Source organism: Bombina bombina, chromosome 10 (genome assembly GCF_027579735.1).
Source record: "Bombina bombina isolate aBomBom1 chromosome 10, aBomBom1.pri, whole genome shotgun sequence".
In the NCBI taxonomy this organism is placed as follows: Eukaryota; Metazoa; Chordata; class Amphibia; order Anura; family Bombinatoridae; genus Bombina; species Bombina bombina.
This window is the reverse complement of record NC_069508.1, coordinates 78,067,807-78,082,313: the sequence shown is the minus strand read 5'-3', so window position 1 is coordinate 78,082,313 and position 14,507 is coordinate 78,067,807.

The following is a 14,507-nucleotide window of genomic DNA, read 5'->3' as shown; positions in this document are numbered from 1 at the left end:
CTCTGACCCTGAGGCTAGGAAAGGGCTATACAGGGAGTGCAGAATTATTAGACAAGTTGTATTTTTGAGGATTAATTTTATTATTGAACAACAACCATGTTCTCAATGAACCCAAAAAACTCATTAATATCAAAGCTGAATAGTTTTGGAAGTAGTTTTTAGTTTGTTTTTAGTTATAGCTATTTTAGGAGGATATCTGTGTGTGCAGGTAACTATTACTGTGCATAATTATTAGGCAACTTAACAAAAAACAAATATATACCCATTTCAATTATTTATTTTTACCAGTGAAACCAATATAACATCTCAACATTCACAAATATACATTTCTGACATTCAAAAACAAAACAAAAACAAATCAGTGACCAATATAGCCACCTTTCTTTGCAAGGACACTCAAAAGCCTGCCATCCATGGATTCTGTCAGTGTTTTGATCTGTTCACCATCAACATTGCGTGCAGCAGCAACCACAGCCTCCCAGACACTGTTCAGAGAGGTGTACTGTTTTCCCTCCTTGTAAATCTCACATTTGATGATGGACCACAGGTTCTCAATGGGGTTCAGATCAGGTGAACAAGGAGGCCATGTCATTAGATTTTCTTCTTTTATACCCTTTCTTGCCAGCCACGCTGTGGAGTACTTGGACGCGTGTGATGGAGCATTGTCCTGCATGAAAATCATGTTTTTTCTTGAAGGATGCAGACTTCTTCCTGTACCACTGCTTGAAGAAGGTGTCTTCCAGAAACTGGCAGTAGGACTGGGAGTTGAGCTTGACTCCATCCTCAACCCGAAAAGGCCCCACAAGGTTATCTTTGATGATACCAGCCCAAACTAGTACTCCACCTCCACCTTGCTGGCGTCTGAGTCGGACTGGAGCTCTCTGCCCTTTACCAATCCAGCCACGGGCCCATCCATCTGGCCCATCAAGACTCACTCTCATTTCATCAGTCCATAAAACCTTAGAAAAATCAGTCTTGAGATATTTCTTTGCCCAGTCTTGATGTTTCAGCTTGTGTGTCTTGTTCAGTGGTGGTCGTCTTTCAGCCTTTCTTACCTTGACCATGTCTCTGAGTATTGCACACCTTGTGCTTTTGGGCACTCCAGTGATGTTGCAGCACTGAAATATGGCCAAACTGGTGGCAAGTGGCATCTTGGCAGCTGCACGCTTGACTTTTCTCAGTTCATGGGCAGTTATTTTGCGTCTTGGTTTTTCCACACACTTCTTGCGACCCTGTTGACTATTGTGAATGAAATCTTGATTGTTCGATGATCACACTTCAGAAGCTTTGTAATTTTAAGAGTGCTGCATCCCTCTGCAAGATATCTCACTATTTTTGACTTTTCTGAGCCTGTCAAGTCCTTCTTTTGACCCATTTTGTCAAAGGAAAGGAAGTTGCCTAATAATTATGCACACCTGATATAGGGTGTTGATGTCATTAGACCACACCCCTTCTCATTACAGAGATGCACATCACATAATATGCTTAATTGGTAGTAGGCTTTCGAGCCTATACAGCTTGGAGTAAGACAACATGCATAAAGAGGATGATGTGGTCAAAATACTCATTTGCCTAATAATTCTGCACTCCCTGTATTGGGCCAGTATAACAATACACACACAGCCACGTGGAGGTTATTGGGGCCTAAGACTTACAGGCCAGGGCCAACATAAAAATAATTATAAGCTCTGCCGCACACAGGGGTCAGCTGAGGGGTTTTTGGGGAATACACATCTCCCATTAACACCCAAGGATCTATATAAGCAACAGATATCTCTAGGGGTGGTGTAGTCTGGGGCCTAGGTGAAACTCGGTTGGGGGCCTAGTACTAGTTATAGCAGGCTCACTACTGTAAATTGCACGTGCTATCTCACACAGACCTCAACACTCATGAGCACAGAAATGCCACTGAAAAAGGCTACAAAGGTAGATAAAGTAAATAAAACTGCCACGATGACACACTACCTTAAAGCTCAAGATTTAAGCACAGAACCCTGCACTGATTTGACTGTGAAGGACACACTGCTACAAAAAGCAGATCTGCAATGCAGCCAAGGCACCATAGTTACTAAAGAGGACTTAAAAACACTCTCTTCTAAGGACGATATTAAAGAGGTCTTAAAAGAAGTAAAGGGGCTTTTTAGCGGGCTCCGCAAAGACATCAATAAAGTCACTAAGAGAGTAACACCAATAGAAGAGGCACATGACACATTATGAACTGATGTTCAGGATATCAACAAACAAGTCACCCACCAGGACACTGTGCTATTTAGCCTAATGGAAAAAGTTGAGGACTTAGATAACCGTAATAGACGGAATAACCTACGAATAAGGGGGGTCCCAGTGTCCATTGGCCCAGCGGCCATTAATGGCTACCTTCAGGACCTTTTTCGTACAATTAAAGGAACCCCTGGCTCCCCGGATGTGATATTAGAAAGAGCCCATAGGGCCTTGAGGCCTAAACCCACAGGCAAAGCTCCTCCAAGAGACATTATCACAAAAGTTCTCAATTTCGCTGAAAAAGAGGATATCATGCGCAGCGCCAGGGCAAAAGCTCCACTCACGCATGCAGGAATCAACATCTCAATTTTTTCAGATATCAGCCGTACAACTTTACAAAAGCGTAGAGACCTTAAGTTCATTACAGATGTCCTACGGGCAAAGAATATCGCTTTCAGGTGGGGATTCCCAGTGAGCATTATAACAATGAAGAATGGCCAAGCTATCACCTTTCGCAACATGGAAGACCTGCCTGGCTTCTGTGACTCATTAGGGTTAGAGATCTCAGACCCTACTCTTCAATCTGATGATGGCCATGCTGATATACATCCTGGTAAATCGAAAATCAGAATCACAGCTGACCAAAGACACTTGATTATGTTTCCGGACACTCTTGCTGTGATACAGAGACTCCAGACAACCTGTACTTGCTGATTCTTCGTGATCACCATGGCAGACAAGTATAAAGCCTGAACTGTCTAACTAGTGGAAATATGTTATAATGTACTGTTATATGCTTTTCTATGGTTTAAATGTTATAAGATTTGCCGCTGGTGCCGCTCAGGATCCTTTGATCCTATAACCAGCAGTTGGCACTTTGGACTAGAGGCTTCTGTTACCATGTTATGACTGCCTATAAATTTTGCTGCAGCGGATATATATACATGCCTACTATGTTTAGCTAACAAGTGATAAATATTTCCGCTGGTGCCGCCCAGGATTTTCTGATTCTACATCCAGCTGCTTACACTGTAGACTTGAGACTTATGATACCTTGTAATGTTTGCCTATAGCACTTGCTGCAGCAGATACATATGTATGTCTGCCATGTTTAGCCACCAGTAAAGTTTTAAATCTAAATTGTTAAAAGTTATTAACTGTTTCCAACGCTCTTTGGGTGTTGGGTCCTTGCTTTAATCTGGTTGATCGGGATTGTAACTGGGGACCGGGTTATTGTAAGTAAAGCATTAGGTTCTGCCCCAGGGGGGGGCCTACCCCCTCCGCAATGAACACATTTATATTGTTGGCACAGCCTCACTAACAGATAAATTGCTTGTCCTAAAAGACACTTACAATTCTATCTTACATACTTAACATGCCTGCAGGTCGTTAGCTCAACCCTTATTCTCTCACTGTATTTCTTTTCTACTACCTTCCTAACTTTTATTAATTTTCTTATTACTTTTCTTCTTGCTCACTCCCCCCTTATACCCTCTCTTCACTACCTCCTATCTCTTCCTTAGTCTATTCTCGAAGGGAGAAATGACAATACCTTACGTACTTTCCAGTATCTGAACACCAGGGTACCATTGCTCATCTTGCCCTTCCCCCCTCCTCCCCCCCTTTTTTTTTTTTTCCCTCTTCCCCTTACCATCCCTGTTATACATCCGGGATCCCTTGTGACATACTTAGTATAAAATGAATCCCCCCTTACGGCACATACATTTCCTAACCCTAAATGTCAAGGGTCTTAACCAACCAGAGAAGAGGTCTATAGCTCTCAGAGAATTCAATAGATTAAAAAGGGACATCGTATTAATTCAAGAAACCCACTTTAAAAAGGGGAAAGAACCTAAATGGCCATCGCAAACTTATACCACAATGTTCTTTTCCTCAGGTCCACAGAAAAAGTGTGGAGTGGGAATTTTTATCCATAAGAACCTACAATTTCAACTCTTACAGATGAAAAAAGACCATGACGGTAGACTATTGATACTCATAGGTCTGCTGTTTGGTAGGCCTATAACGATAACTAACGTATACGCACCCAATACAACACAACATGCCTTCATCCGGGGCCTCATGAATACCATACTAGACTACAGAAAGGGCTCTCTTATAGTGGGAGGGGATTTGAATGTCCCACTGGACCCCAATATAGATACCTCTGGGGGATCCTCGTCAGTTTCTAGGAAACACCTCAGAAACATTAAAAGTAGCCTGGGGAGTCTGGCAGTGCATGACGTCTGGCGTACATTCTACCCTACAGTTAGAGATTACACTTTCTATTCCCACCCCCACCAAACCTACTCCAGATTGGACTACTTTTTGATAGATCCTTTGAGCCTCTCATATGTACGATCAGTAGGGATTCTACCTATAACCTGGTCAGATCATGCCCCAGTCCTTTGCACGTTGAGATGGCCAGACACACCAATGACACCATTTCAGTGGCGCCTAGATGACTCACTCTTGAATGACCCCCTACTTAAGACCGCGGTAGACAAATCACTGACAGAATACTTTCAGCTGAATTCAGGAGATGGTTTTTCCCAGACTACGGTATGGGAAGCGCACAAATGCGTTTATTAAGCATAAAGCAAATTTGCATAAGAAACATCAATTAATGTACCAAAACCTACTAGAGGAGGTCACGACGGCTGAACGTCTTCATAAGCAGAGGCCAAATGACTCCACCCTCATTGACCGACTATTACAGAAAAGACTTACTCTTCAACACTACCTGCAACAAGAACAACAACGAAATACACTCTCACTGAAACAACACTATTACAAACATAGTAACAAGGCAGGCTGCCTTTTGGCTAGGGCCCTACGTCGCAAACAGTATAAAGCTTACGTACATTCTCTACAAAACAAAGTGGGCCGAACTTGTGAGGGTAGTAAGCAAATAGCAGAGATCTTCCAGCAATATTACTCCTCTCTATATAACTTGCAGAAAGACCTGGCCAAACCACATGCCCTACCCCATAGTGAAAGAGACACGGACCTATCACATTACCTCACATTACCGAGCCTTCACAGGCTCGACGAGACAGACTCCAACGCCTTGGGCGAGCCATTCACAACCATGTAGGTGGCGAGAGCCATCAAGGACCTGCCAGTGGGCAAAAGCCCGGGACCGGACGGGTTTGGTAACAAATACTACAAAACTTATAAACATATACTGGCCCCTCACTTAACCGACTTATTTAATTCTCTATAGGACTGCACAGGCTTTCCCCAGAGCGTGCTGGAGGAAAATATTACGGTGCTCCCCAAGCCGGGAAAACCTCCCAACAAACCAGAAAATTACAGACCTATCTCGTTATTGAATTCTGACGTTAAAATATATGCAAAGGTCCTGGCCAACAGATTGAAGCCCCTACTTAAGAAATTAATTCACACTGACCAGGTGGGATTAATCCCGGGGAGGGAGGCCAGGGATAATACTCTCAAAGTTACCCAGTTAATTTCGTACTCCCGAAACAATCACTTCCCAATAGCCATCATTTCTACAGATGCTGAAAAGGCATTTGACAGAGTGGACTGGGGGTTCCTCAGGTCCGCCCTGTCATCAATGAACATAGGAGATAAATTTATAGGGAAGATTTTTGCACTATATTCAAACCCCACAGCAAGAGTTAAAGTGAACGGCTACCTCTCAGACCCTTTTCATATAAAGAATGGCACGCGTCAGGGTTGTCCACTATCACCTTTGTTATTTGCCCTCTCTATAGAAATCTTAGCGCATAGGGTCAGACTTAATAGGCAGATTAAAGGAGTCACAATACGTAATACAGAGTACAAGGCGGCTCTTTACGCTGATGACATCCTCCTGACCCTGACAGATATGGATAGCTCCATTCCTGCTTTGCTTAATGAATTTAGATTATACGGTAGTTACTCAAATTTCCACCTCAACCTCTCCAAGTCTGAAGTCCTAAATGTTAATATGCCCCACGGTGAATTAGAAAAAATTGTCACTTACTGCCCACTCAGAATCCTGCGCCAGAAACTTAAATATTTAGGCATCTTTCTTACGGCCGATCCTGTAGATATGATAGAAGCGAACTATAACTTAATACAAAGTGAAATAGTAAATGATCTCTCCAGATGGAGTGGTAGACCTTTTTCCTGGTTTGGCAGGATACAAATCTTAAAAATAAATATTTTGCCCAGAATACTCTACCTACTCCAGACAATACCCTTACCTCTGCCCTACCAATACCTCTTTAAGTTACAATCTAGGTTAGAGTCCTTTGTGTGTTCACTCAGTGGGATAAGACTCTGAGCACCACTATACATATTTCTTCAAACCCCTCTCCTCTAGCCCCTTATAGAGGGAACCCTGAAATCCCCTTATTTGCTAGCGCCCGCATGGACAAGACAGCTACACATGTACGAGATAGGGCTATAGGTTCCTTGATAAGGGAGGGTGTCTTGATCCCGCAGAGTGAATTTCTGGATATTGAGGATTCGGTCTTTGCCTCTTGGTTCTCATATGCACAGGTTGCACACTTTGTACACACACATCATAAGAAACCCCTGTTGACCAGGCGATCCACGCTTTTTGAGGGTCTGTGTATGTTGGAAACACCGGCGAGGCACATGCTATCCAAAATATGTAAACTATTGACCCCTCCTGATGTTATACCTACTTATACACATAAATGGCAATCCGACCTACACACCACCATAGACCCAAAAGCTTGGGAAGCTATTTTTTACATAAAAAGTCCTCAATCTCAGTTTCCACACAAGAAATGAATTTCAAATTCCTGTCTCGCTGGTACATGACCCCCAGCAGGATAAAACAAATATACAAAAAAACAGATGGGAAATGCTGGAGGGGCTGTGGAGAGCGAGCCGACCTCTTGCACATTTGGTGGAGTTGTGATAGGATAACCCCATTTTGGGCAGAGGTCTTTGCTTTCATCAGGCGGGCCTTCTCAATAACCCTACCTCTAAGCCAGATATCCTGCTCTTTCATTCCCTGCCCAGAGTGGAAGAGATCTCCCTACAGTCACTCCTTATGATCTTTCTAAACAGCGCTAAAACACTTATCCCTCAGAGGTGGAAATCGACCTTGATCCCAACATTAGACCTTTGGAAGACACAGGTTACACTTACCTTGACGCTAGATAGAAAGCACTACTGGGAATTGGGCAGAGCCGAGATACATGAGCTTATGCTGATTAAATGGAGAGATGCCTTGGGAGGCAATGCTTAGACATTTTTACTCAACCCAATCAATTTGGAAGCAGGCTATGACTGGGGTAGGAGGGCAAACTTACTTCCGTAGCCACCACCCTAACACTCCAATACCTTAACCCCTTCCTCCCCCCCCCCCTTTTTTTTTCTCTTCTCTCTCCCCCTTCCGGTACCTGGAACGATGAGTATCCATTCGTACAAGATATATGATAATATGACTCCCTTTGAATTATCTGTTGATTGTTTGTTACTATTGTTTAGTTTATCTCTAGAAGTTTGAATTGTTATTGTTCTAGCCTACATTGTTGAAAAAGAAAATAATAGAGTGTTTAAATGGACTTCCGATGTATACTATATGTATAACACCAGTGCGTATTGCAATAGCACCCAATTGTCATTTGGTAACATTGTATGTCCAACACTGTTGTAAAACACCAGATTATGATTCAATAAAGCTCTTTGAAAAAAAAAAATGGATAGATATAAACCAACAAACAGTTATTTGGTTTTATAAAATGCAACCCTTGCAAATCACAATATTTATAAATTAGCTTGGTTAGCTAACTATTATACTTAAACAGAAAATCTTACTTTAACAGAGAATAAATACAGCAGTATTTATGTGTTTTACTTTATATTTACTGTACATATTTTACAGGATAATGCACTTTTTTTTGTAAATGCATTTATTTATATATATCTATATATACCTATACCTGTATATCTATTTCTATAGATATATAGGTATAGATATGTATTTTACATGAGCATTATTAGATATATATATATAGAAACATGTATTTAATAATAAAAAGTACACTATTTCTATGTCAAGAACAAAGAATTGTAAAATATGAGTAACCTATGTTTTTCACTTAGGTGAATTTTTAAATTGTGTGTGTATATATATATATATATATATATATATATATATATATATATATATATATATATATATATATATATGTATATATATTCATATAGATATTTATTTATATATATATATATATATATATATATATATATATATATATATATATATATATATATATATATATATATATATATAATTTTCTTCTAAGAGAAAGCCTTAGGTATTTGGATTATTTGTTAAAGCACTTTTAGCGCAGTTGTCCTAGCACACCTTCAGTTAAACGTGCAAGCAAAAGCCAGAAGAGGCCATTGTCTATGGAAAAGAGACAGAGCTATCTGACCTTAATGTTAATGCACCTCAGTCTTTCACTTGCATGCTAATGTTTTGCTTTCAAATAAAAGTTAGATTTGTTTTTCACAGCTGCTTAGCCTAGAAAGAATCCCATCATACCAAGCTGAATTTTGTGTGCAGCTGGTGGTGGCTAGTGAGGGGAAGGGGGGCACCAATAAATGTCTTAGGGACTCTAAACCAGGACACCAGAGCATAATTATAAGGTGTCATCGGCACCCTGGTTCCTGAGTTTGTCAAGCCCTCTGCTAAATGAGCATGCTCGACATTTCTGTTAATATCTTAAAAAAGAAAAACAAGACACTAGCACAAAACAAGAGCTATAATCAAACCATACAAATGAAATGATCTGTTTCAGAGATAGAGCTTTACAAAACTCTTTATATTAAAACAAAGGATTTTTTTTAAACACACAATTTCAAAATAATAGCTCAAAAAACAATAACATTATTTTCGTTTATTGTACTTTTGCGTTTTCTGTAGGGACCATACAAAATGAAAAAAAAAGTTTTGAAGGGAGAGGGAGGGATGGGTCTTTACACTACAGAACAAGGAGAAATTAGAGGAGAAGGGTATCCCTACATAATGATCATGGGGAGGATCCATAAACTACAGAACAAATATATTAATAAATACATAAAATTAAACTAAAAATATCTATAAACTGGGTGACTGCTACTAGTGGGAGGGTAAGGGTTAGAGAGCTGCTTGGGAGGGATCAGGGAGGTGGGATAGTTGGGGACGGATCCCTAAACTGCAGAAGAAAACAAATAAATACATTTAAAAAAAAAAACCTGCATTCTAGCATACGATCTAGTAAGAGTGTGTGTGTGTGGGAGAGCTGTTTGAGACAGATCATGGAGGTGTCAGGTAGGAGGAAATTTACTACACTACAATACTGTTACCCTTACCAGCTTAATCATGAACCCCTTCACTGCTGGGGATTTCAGAAGTGTGATGCACAGTGTGGGTCAGCCCACTTTTTTATAAAACATTTCTGGGAGCATGATAAAGCTATTACTTTAGGAATGATAATGGCTGTATTCAAGGAGGGAAGCACTGTACTTTGCTCAGTATGTTTATATATCAGATGCCTAAGGGTCCTTTCAGAAGAGTTTTCTTGGAGATTGGATCTTGAATAACACAAAAGAACCAGACAAAAAGAACAGACATAGACACACATGTTCTTTATATCTAACACAGGCACCAGAAGTATTGTTAACTTTTAGGAGAACCCATACAGCTTTTTAATCTAATCATAAACCTGTTCTAATAACTTTAACAAAGGACCACTCTGATAAAGGTGCAAATAAATGCAAACAAAACATAAGGCTAGAAGCACTCTTACCCCAATCGATATGACCTGACATATTTGAAGTTTTAACCTTATGAACATATAACAACTCTCAATGATATATATCAATATGGCAACTCTGTTAAAGAGAATGCATAATGGGGCAGTAAATTCATTTTAAACAACTTTCCAAATGTCTTCTATTATCAAATGTCCTTCGTTCTAAATAAATATGGGATGTGATATGCATCACTTGTATTAATAATACCAAGATAAATCAAATTATATAGTGATATGATTTGCCTTAAAACGTTTAGATAAAGAGATAGATTGATAAAGTAAGGCTCTGACTTTTAAAAATATTTCTTAGTAGAGGAGACAATATTTATACATTTAAAGAATTATATTGAGTATAGTGGGCAGTTCAAGCTAAGCCCTAAGCCCTAAAAATATGCTTGATAAGAGGTCGGTGTACAAAATATACTTAATATAAAATAATATTGCGAAGATATTGGATTCAATATCCATCACGTACATGAAGTTATTAACCAAATTAGATTAGAGTTGCCTTGCTATATTTTTACTATTTTAAACTATCAGATCTATAGGTCGATAAGTAAAGAAGTCTCATTACTAATCGTGTTCTCTAGGAAGCTCACAGTTGTTATACTGCACTTAATAAAACTGAGCAATATTAACATAAGTAGATATTGGTTAAAACTGATTAGGTTCATTCCAACAATATAAATACCAGTACACACTACTAAGGCATCTGGCATATACAGTATGTCTTCATACAGCACATGTCTGGCCGTGTGACAGCTACACGATCTATCATTACATAATTGTCCACGTAACCAGTCATATCACTTTCTTATTCATATGGATCTGCCTTCCAGTGCAGATAGTAAATTATAGAAAAAAAATAGATTGACAAAAGAGATGGAAATACATTACCTTATTTAGGTCAAAGTATGTACAGGTAGCCCTCAGTTTACGCCGGGGTTAGGTTCCAGAAGGAATGGTTGTAAATCGAAACCATTGTAAATTGAAACCCAGTTTATAATGTAAGTCAATGGGAAGTGAGGGAGATAGGTTCCAGGCCCCTCTCAAAATTGTCATAAGTAACACCTAATACATTATTTAAAAATCTTTGAAATGTAGACTTTAAATGCTAAACAGCATTATAAACCTAATAAAATAATCACACAACACAGAATATATAATTAAACTAAGTTAAATGAACAAAAACATTTGCTAAACAGCATTATAAACCTAATAAAATAATCACTCAACACAGACTTCACTTGCATTTTTCTGCAAACAGTTCTTTCTATGCATTCCAATCTGGACTGAGTTATAGACAGGAAGATCTTGTTCCTTTGAAATCTGCTCGATAGCTCAGGTCTGGTTAAACTGATTAATTTCAGCTTGCTTGGTTTTGCTGCAACACAAGCGGACAGCTCCACCTACTGGTTATTTTAATAAATGAACTGCTTCTCAATGCTTTTCAATAGCAGTCACATGACTGGAAAAAAGGTTGTTATTCTGAAACGGTGTAAATTGAACCGTTGTAAAACGAGGGCCACCTGTATATGAAACAAACAAAGAAACATTTTTTTCTGAAAAAGGTTCTCAATTTTTCAGAAAATCTGCAAACACTAGACAAATAAAAAAACAACAACATTCAAAGCAGATTTTAATGGGGGTTACAAATTATAAATGTATATTCTGCTTACCTTATAGATTAATGTTCAATGGGATTATCTTCCCTTCAGCAGATTCAGTTTTATTATTTTTAGAAGATTGCATTAAAATATCAAAGTGCACCACAGACCTATTTACTGTTACTATGCTGCAACATCTCCAGTCCTTATCTGTTACAGTTTATCCCCGTTTTGCACCAAAAAACAAAATGTTATTGTATTCATCTATAGACTAGTAATGATCAGTTGATAACACACTTATAATAGCAACTTGATTGTTACTTACAAGAGCTAGTTGTTCAGGTAATGGAAAAACTTAAATTCTGGAAATTACCTTTCTCATTAGGTTTAAGTTATATTGTAGATGTTAGAGAATATATAAGCTATATAGATAATGTAGATGCTAGATACAGTATATACGTAGCTATAGTTTTCATGTTCCATGTTTCATGTTGAATTACCTGGAGGGCACACCTGCAAACACACACACACATACTGTATATATATATATATATATATATATATATATATATATATATATATATATATAAAAATATATATATATATATATATATATATATATATATATAGACTAGAAAGAAATAAGCACTCTCTGGTTTTGTAAAACAAATAGTATTTCTTTCATGTAATTGGCAAGAGTCCATGAGCTAGTGACGTATAGGATATACAATCCTACCAGGAGGGGCAAAGTTTCCCAAACCTCAAAATGCCTATAAATACACCCTCACCACACCTACAATTCAGTTTTACAAACTTTGCATCCTATGGAGGTGGTGAAGTAAGTTTGTGCTTGGTTTTAATGATTTCTTCTATGATAAGTGCTTCTAAGCATTCTGAAGTCCAATTCCTCTCAGAGTACAGTGTTTGTCAGAGGGATGTGAGTATCGCCTTTTGATTTTTTATGGTTTTTCTCACGGAAAATCTTTGCAAGGGTTCTCTGTTATCGGTCGTAGGGATTCATCTCCTACCTCCCTTTTCAGATCGACGATATACTCTTATGCATCATTCTTGGCGCAAGATTTTTTTGGCACAAAAGTGCGTCTATGATGACGCAAGTTCATAATTTCCTTTGTTTTAGTTGACGCCAGGTTGTTTGGCGCGAAATTGTGTTTGTTATGACGCGAGTTGCATCATTTCCGGATGTTTGTTGGCGCCAAAAAATGCATATACTTCCTTTTGCGTCGTGCGTCATACTTGGCACCAAACATTTTTTATTTTATTTTACCCCACTTCCTATATGCTCCTTGCCTTTTTAATGCTCAGAGGGCTATGCTATTTGCTTTTTTGTCAATTTTAGCATTTGTATTTTGTCCCATTCCTGAAACTGTGGAAATAAGATATTTCTGTTTAAATTTTATTTTTTATTTTACATTTTACAAGATGTCTCAATATGATCCTGTCTCAGAAGCTGCTTTAGGAAACAAGTTGCTTAAACACAGTTCTACCCAAGGTCTGGGTTTTTATTCAAATCTATTAATTGTCAATAATAAGGAAAATTCTTTCAGACTAGTTCTGGATCTGAAGTTTTTTAATCAATTTGTAAGGGTCCCAACTTTCAAGATGGTGACTATAAGGACTATTCTACCTTTTGTTCAGCAAGGTCATTACATGTCTTCAATAGACTTACAGGATGCGTATCTTCACATTCCGATTCATTCAGACCACTATCAGTTTCTGAGATTCTCTTTTCTAGACAAGCATTACCAATTTGCTGCTCTTCCATTTGGCCTAGCAACAGCTCCAAGAATCTTTTTGAAGGTTCTCGGTGCCCTTTTATCTGTAATCAGAGATTAGGGTATTGTGGTGTTTCCTTATTTGGACAATATCTTGGTACTGGCTCAATCTTTTCATTTAGCAGAATCTTACACAAATCAACTTGTGTTGTTTCTTCAAAGACATGGTTGAAGGATCAATTTACCAAAGAGTTTCTCGATTCCTCAGACAAGAGTTACATTTTTAGGTTTCCAGATAGATTCAGTATCCATGACCCTGTCTTTGACAAGAGACGTTTGAAGTTGGTTTCAACCTGTCTAAACCTTCAGTCATGATCATTCCCTTCAGTGGCTATGTGAATGGACGTTTTGGGTCTCATGACTGCAGCATCAGATGCAATCCTGTTTGCTCGTTTTCCTATGAGACCTCTGCAGCTTTGCATGCTGAATCAATGGTCCAGGGATTATACTCGGATATCACAATTGATATTCTTAAATCCCAACACTCAACTCTCTCTGACTTGGTTGTTAGACCATCATCGGATTATTCAAGGGGCCTCTTTTGTTCATCCTTCCTGGACTGTGATTTCAACATATGCAAGTTTCACAGGTTGGGGAGCTGTGTGGGGGTCTTTGACAGCACAAGGAGTTTGGAATCCTCAAGAGGTGAGGTTACCAATCAATATTTTAGAACTCTGTGCTATTTTCAGGGCTCTTCAGGCTTTGCCTCTATTAAAGAGAAATAAAACTGTTCAAAATGTGGTCGAAAAAAGTGCATATAACAATGAAATGGTTGACAGTAAAAAACCTGCATAAGTTGATGTGTCACAAGTTGTCATAGATTTTTCAACACTTGTAGTCAATTATTAAGCAAAAAATGCTGTGACAGGTTTTAAATAAAGAAATTCTTCATATATCCAGTTGTAATAGTGTAAAACATAGCTTTTATTTAAAAACTTTGAATAAAATCTTTTACAGACCTCGAGTAGAATTATTATTCAATGGCATACAATATATATGTATTTTTTATTCCTGTATAATTAATGATAGGTTGTGAGGGTTAGAGCACAGCCCGTAGAGTGGAAAGGTATCTAATGGATAATCTACCTAGCAATAGT